Genomic DNA, 6,484 nt, shown 5'->3' on the forward strand with positions numbered 1-6,484 from the left:
CTCCCTCTCCCCTCCCCCCTCCTCCTCCCTCCTCTCCATTCCCCTCTCCTCTCCTTCCCCTTCCTTCTCCATACAAAAGTAGAGGCTGGGCGTGTAGCTTGGTGGGGGAACACCTACTAGTGCACTCTAGAGCCAGGGCTCAATCACAAGCATAGCAGGAAGAAAAAGACGTTCAGAATTTATTTTTATCCACTATCATAGGATAAATGAAGATGTGTGTGTGTGTGTGTGTGTGTGTGAGACAAAACAACAAGACAACCAAGAGAATGCTGTCTGGGAAAGCACAAACCATGAAATGGATGTATTTTGGTAAAATCTTGACAAATGAGCAAGCCATGTGTGGCAAATGTGTCAGCATCGGGGAGCTCGTAGAGGCAAAAGGATCAAAAGTTTCAAGGTGACCCTTGTCTACATGCAAAGTTCACAGCCAGCCTCCGGTACTTGAAACTCTGTCTCAATAACAAACAAACAAACAAACAAAAACTGTGGCTGAAATTACATCTCTAAAACGTCCTTTGTAATAATAAATGTAGGAGTTTGAGTAATGATGATGAACAAATGAGATTAGCCATGGGCCTATAATTTAATCTAAATAACAGATTTAGAACACTCTTCTCACTACGGTTATCTGTCTGTCTTTTTTTGAGACAGGTCTCACTGGCTGGCCCTGGCTGGCCAGTAAATTCACTATATAGACCAAGCTAGTCGGGAACCCAGAGACCACTGCTTCTGGCCCTGAAAGTGCTAGGCACTCCAGGGGTGTCTGACATTTTCAACAATATAAAGTTTAGAAATTTACAGCCGGGCGTGGTGGCGCACGCCTTTAATCCCAGCACTTGGGAGGCAGAGGCAGGAGGATTTCTGAGTTCGAGGTCAGCCTGGTCTACAAAAAAAAAAATTTAGAAATTTTACATACTTTTCTCAGCATTTTGTAAACAACCAACAAAAACCACAACAGACTGAGAGAAACAGGCAATACGAACACTCCGCTGTTTGTATGTATAGTAGCGACAAATCTCATTAGTGGTTTTTAGTGAGAAATTCATAAACGAAGGATTTTTGGTTGGTTGGTTGACTGTTTGGTTGCTGGTTGTTTTTAGTTTTTCAGACAGGCTTTCTCTGTTTAATAGCCCTGGCTGCCTGGAACTCACTTTGTAGACCTCAAACTCACAGAGATCCCCCTGTCTCTGCCTCCCAACTGCTAGGGGAAAAAAAAAGTTCTTTTTGTTTTTTTGTTTTTGTCTTTTACTGTATGTTGGCTTTTGCCTGCATGTTTGTCTGAATAAGGGTGTTGGGTCCCCTGAAACTGGAGTTGTAGGTGTTTGTGGGCTACCATGTGGTTGCTGGGAATTGAACTCAGATTCTCTGAAGAGCAGACAGTGCTCCTAAGCACTGAGCCATCTCTTCAGCCCAGAAAAAAAAAAGTTTTAAAAGTAAATTATATAAAAACACATTTTAGTTCACTAACTGTGACTGTGGAAAACAGAATAACACACACACACACACACACACACACCCCTAGCTGCAAACCTAGAGTCCTGTCCCAGGGCGGCAAGTGTGTCAGTGCTGAGCAATGCCTGTGTAGAGGAGGAAGCAGTCTGTGGAGAAACATAAGGACACTGTGCTGCTGGCCTTAAAGATGAAGGATTAGGCTCCAAGCCAAGAAATGCAGGTGGCCTCCAGAAGCTGACAAAGACAAAGAAACTGGCTCCCCTACAGCTTCCAGAAGGAAGCCACCCTGCTGACACTTTGACTTTAGCTCAGCGAGTATGCCTGAAGGCGAATAGGCTACATACCACCTGGCCTCCCTTAGCATTTTAGCCTACTGACTTCCGGGGTCCCGGAACCACAAGCCTGCAATAGATTTCTTATCAGTTTGCCCTCCAGTTCTCCTCAACAGCTAGCTAGTTCGTAGCTTCTGAGCCAACTCCAGTCACTTCTCTGGTCACTTTCTCTGTTGAAAGGAAGGACTTGATCATATGCACCCAACGGGAACCAAAAAAAAAAACAAAAAAACAAAAAACTGGGGTACTTTCAAACCCTCCCAGCCTCTACTACCTGAGCTTCTCTTGCAATTCCTTAGTCCCACCCAGTACCTCTCAGCAAATCCCACCCCCTCAGCTTCTCCACTGCACCTACAGCTCTCCTTCAAACACTGATATCCCCCTCTTTCCCCAGCTTATCCAGCAGCATATAAATGGTACCTTAATAGCACCTAGAACAGGACATTCCCCACCATACATATCTCCTCCTTGGACTAAAGCTCACACAGGCTATAGACAGTTTTTGTTTTGTTTTGTTTTGTTTTTCAGAGACAGGGTTTCTTTGTATAGGCCTGGCTGTCCTGGAACTCACTTTGTAGACCAGGCTGGCCTTGAACCCAGAAACCCACCTGCCTCTGCCTCCCAAGTGCTGGGACTAAAGTCGTGTGCCACCACTGCCTGGCTGTTTTGTTTTGTTTTTAAGGTTTATTCAATTTATGTATGTGAGTACACTGTAGCTGTCTTCAGACACACTAGAAGAGGGCATCGGCTCCCCATTACAGATGGCTGTGAGCCACCATGTGGTTGCTGGGATTTGAACTCAGGACCTTTGGAAGAGCAGTCAGTGCTCTTAACCACTAAGCCCACTGTAGCCAGTTTTAAGGTTCCTTCTCTAACTCCACTTCCTCCCCTGTCACAGCCCATTTCCAGTTGGTTGTAACTTAGCAGCCCCAGTGCAAGTGGCAATCATTTCAGTTATGTAGAGGAGGAAACGGGATCCTAGAGAATTCTGGGCTGCTCACAACTAAACCTTAGAAAGCACTTCACTTCAACCCCCTGCAGTTTCTATTCCCTGTCATTGTAAATGAGACTGTCCGGACAGCCTTTCTAAACACTAGACATGTACACACCTTATAAAATGATCACAAGATTCTATTCTTATTAGTTTATGTGCCTGTGGCATACTGATTTTGAAACTAGTACATTTTTTTTTTCCTGGTTGGTTCACAGTTCACACTGACATATGTTTTCTCCTTATGGTTGTTTCTTTTAGATAGGGTTCTGTGGGTATCTCCCTTGGCTGTGCACCTCTTATTTTTGTGTAAAAAAAAAAAACAAAACTGCGTGCTTGGTATGAAAATGTGGAACACAGGAACAAAATTCTATTTACCACAATGACATAATTACGCCACAGAACACAACTGCTGGCTGTCAGCACTTCCATCTCCTTCCAGGTTTTTTTGTTTGTTTGTTTTTTTTTTTTCGAGACAGGGTTTCTCTGTGTAGCCCTGGCTGTCCTGGAACTCACTCTGTAGACCAGGCTGGCCTCGAACTCAGAAATCCGCCTGCCTCTGCCTCCCGAGTGCTGGGATTAAAGGCATGCGCCACCACGCCCGGCTTCCTTCCAGGTTTTCATACGAGCGCACCCTAGTTATGACCACAGCAAACACGCAAGAAGACATATTGAATTTATCTACTAAATGTCCTACAGAAGTCAGCAAGAGCAAAAGCTGCAGGAGTCGAGGACACAGGACATATTTAATTCCACATAACAAACAGAAAATTAATTTTTTGTCATAAAAAAGTTATGTTTTTTTTTTTTTCTTTTGCAGAAAGCAGAAGTAATACTAGTTCTTGGTTGACTTGTAAGATTAAATTATGTCACTTCTTGGCCAGGACCGAGAGGAGAATTAAGCAGACGAAGTGTGTGGTAAGGCAGGGTAGGTGAAGGAGCAGCTGAGTAACCTGTAAGCAACTGCAAGGACTAACTACTCCCTCAGCTGAGAAGTCTGTAAGTGTAGCTTCTCCCGCTCACGCAGCGACCTTGGACCTAACACCTCCAATGCAGAAAGTCTCCCACCCTCTGGTTCCTTTTGACCAAAATCAAGCCCAAAGCTTCCAAACAGAACAGAGCCTGGTATGGCAAGTACTTACCGGAAGGAAAAGACCGTGTCTTTTGGTGTAAATAGGGGCCGGTAAGGGTGAGAATGTGGCTCAGAAGTAAGGCATTGGCCTAGTTTGTGTGAGGTTCGATCCCCCACATCACTACCAGGCTCCTTCCTGTAAAATGAACACAGACACACACAGACAGAAGGGGTCTCGTAAACAGAAGCACACCAGCAATTTAAATTTGACTTACAATTTTTTTCTTGCTGCTAGGTAGTAGAAAGCTTGCCCAATGTTCATGACACCCTTGTTCAGGCCCTCATACTGTCAAAAAATAAATATTCTTATATGTTTCTCACCTCTTTAATGTGGTTAAGAAGAAACTTGCTGAGTAAGCATTATTTTATACTTGCAATATCAGCATCCCCTGGACCTAGTAATTAGCACCAGAATTGATTTTCTTTTTTTCTTGTGTGTGTGTGTGTGTGTTTTGTTTTTAAAGATTTATCTACCTATTTATTTTATGTATATGGGTACTGTAGCTGTACTGATTGTTGTGAGCCATCATGTGGTTGCTGAGAATGAAGGTTGCTGGATCTGGTAGACCCCGCTCGATACTGCCTAAGTACACTGTAGCTGTCTTCAGACACACCAGAAGAGGGTGTCAGCTCTCATTACGGATGGTTGTGAGCCACCATGTGGTTGCTGGGATTTGAACTCAGGACCCCTAGAAGAGCAGTCAGTGCTCTTAACCGCTGAGCATCTCTCCAGCCCTTTGTTTTGCTTTTTTTTTTTTTTTAAATATATTTTAGTAACTTGATTGAAGGCTTCCTGGTTCAAGCACAAACACTGATACTGATACACACACACATACATATATGTATGTACATATGCATATATATGTGTGTGTGTGTGTATGCATATATAATATACATATACTGAAAAGGTCAGTCTAGGAAATTTGGGAAGGTCATGAAATACTTGCCCCTCCAGAAGGGAGAGGCTAATTACCATATCTCAAACCAACCTGCAGGTGGGGACACATTTTGCAGGACTGACTGTTGCCCACCTTCAGACAAGTGAAGTCCTTGTCACCTCATTCCCTAAAGACCAATCAGTTTAAAGGGTGCACTGTTCCTCCAATCATATTGTGCCTAGTTGCTGATGCTCCATTCTGCCCCTGGAAACTGTATAAAAGCTTGCTGAACAGGTGCTGGGGGTCACTGCCTCACCTTCAGGTCTGGGATGACAAATTCCTCTTGCTTTTTGCATTGATCCCAGCTCCCTGTGTTTCACTCATGGGATCTCTGGTAAGCTAAAGCTTCCCGGAGTCTTACAATACATATACATATACATATACATGTACATACATACACATACACAACACATACACATACACATATACAACAGGTGTACCCGGGCTAGAGACAGCTCCGCAGTTACAAGGAAGTACTATTCTTGCAGAGGACCTGAATTTGATTTCCAGCAACCATTCAGCTCTTCTGGCCTCCACAAGCACCTCCCATTACCACATATGTGGAATGGGCGCGCACTTGCGCATGCACACACACACACAGACACACACACACACTAAGTATTTTTAGATGTATTTAATTTTGGAGCACGACTGTGTTCTCCTTTCCTCTCTCCACTAGAGTCATGTAAAGTACACAAAGGCAGACCTCCAAGAGGTTCAGAATATGACACAGCAGCATCGAAATTATTTCCAGCAAGAGGCATTTCAGTTCCTGAAATCATTCTAAAAGTAGAACCTCCCCCAAATAACTCAATCATTATAGAAGCAGGGAAGACTGACTCCACCAGAGAGGACAAGTCTCAGCTGCACATCCCAGCACTCTCTTAGAAAATGGTCCTGACTCCCTTTAACCCCCTGGAGCCATTTAAGACATTTGTTTTCCTATAACTTCTGGGAGGATGCTGTGAGCCCCAATCACATTGGTGTTTCTGTGAGTTCCTACCAATAGGTTAATAAACATGTGATTACATCTTGTCTTTTTTTCTTGCTAATCTACCTTCTTTCATACTTGGAATTCTCACGCACAGAACCTAAAGGGAAGGACCAAAGATAGGATTTACTTTCTCAAAAAACTTTATTGCCACTAAGTACATCTTTGCACACACTGAATTTGGAGTCTTATTACAGATCTTCCTATGAGAATGAGCCTGAGTACTATTATGGAAGCAGCAGCAACGCTCTTCTAAATGCCCCTACCAAGACCCCACTCCTGGAATCTGTAAACAGGACTGCATCAGACAGCAAAGACACCAAGGGACCTAGAAGAAACTTCCAAACACTCCTGAAAAGTGAACTCAAGACTGTTACTAGAACAAAAGAAAAATTAACTACACAAAGAGAGCAGGGCTACTGGTCTACCTCGGAAGGCTAAAAGCGGAGAGCAGCGACCCAGGCTGGCCTGCTTCCTTCACTGTTCAGAGAAAAGGGCGCTTTGGCCACTCTAACCACTGGAACAGAATTCACAGAGGAAAAAGAAACAACACTTAAAACTTAGCTGAAGGCCATTCCTTAAACCACGCTGTCTTTGTAGCCAAGCAAAGCAGACCCTCAAGAGGGAAGAAGCGGTCACCTCAGACTT

This window comes from Mus pahari, chromosome 13 (genome assembly GCF_900095145.1).
Source record: "Mus pahari chromosome 13, PAHARI_EIJ_v1.1, whole genome shotgun sequence".
Taxonomy (NCBI): Eukaryota; Metazoa; Chordata; class Mammalia; order Rodentia; family Muridae; genus Mus; species Mus pahari.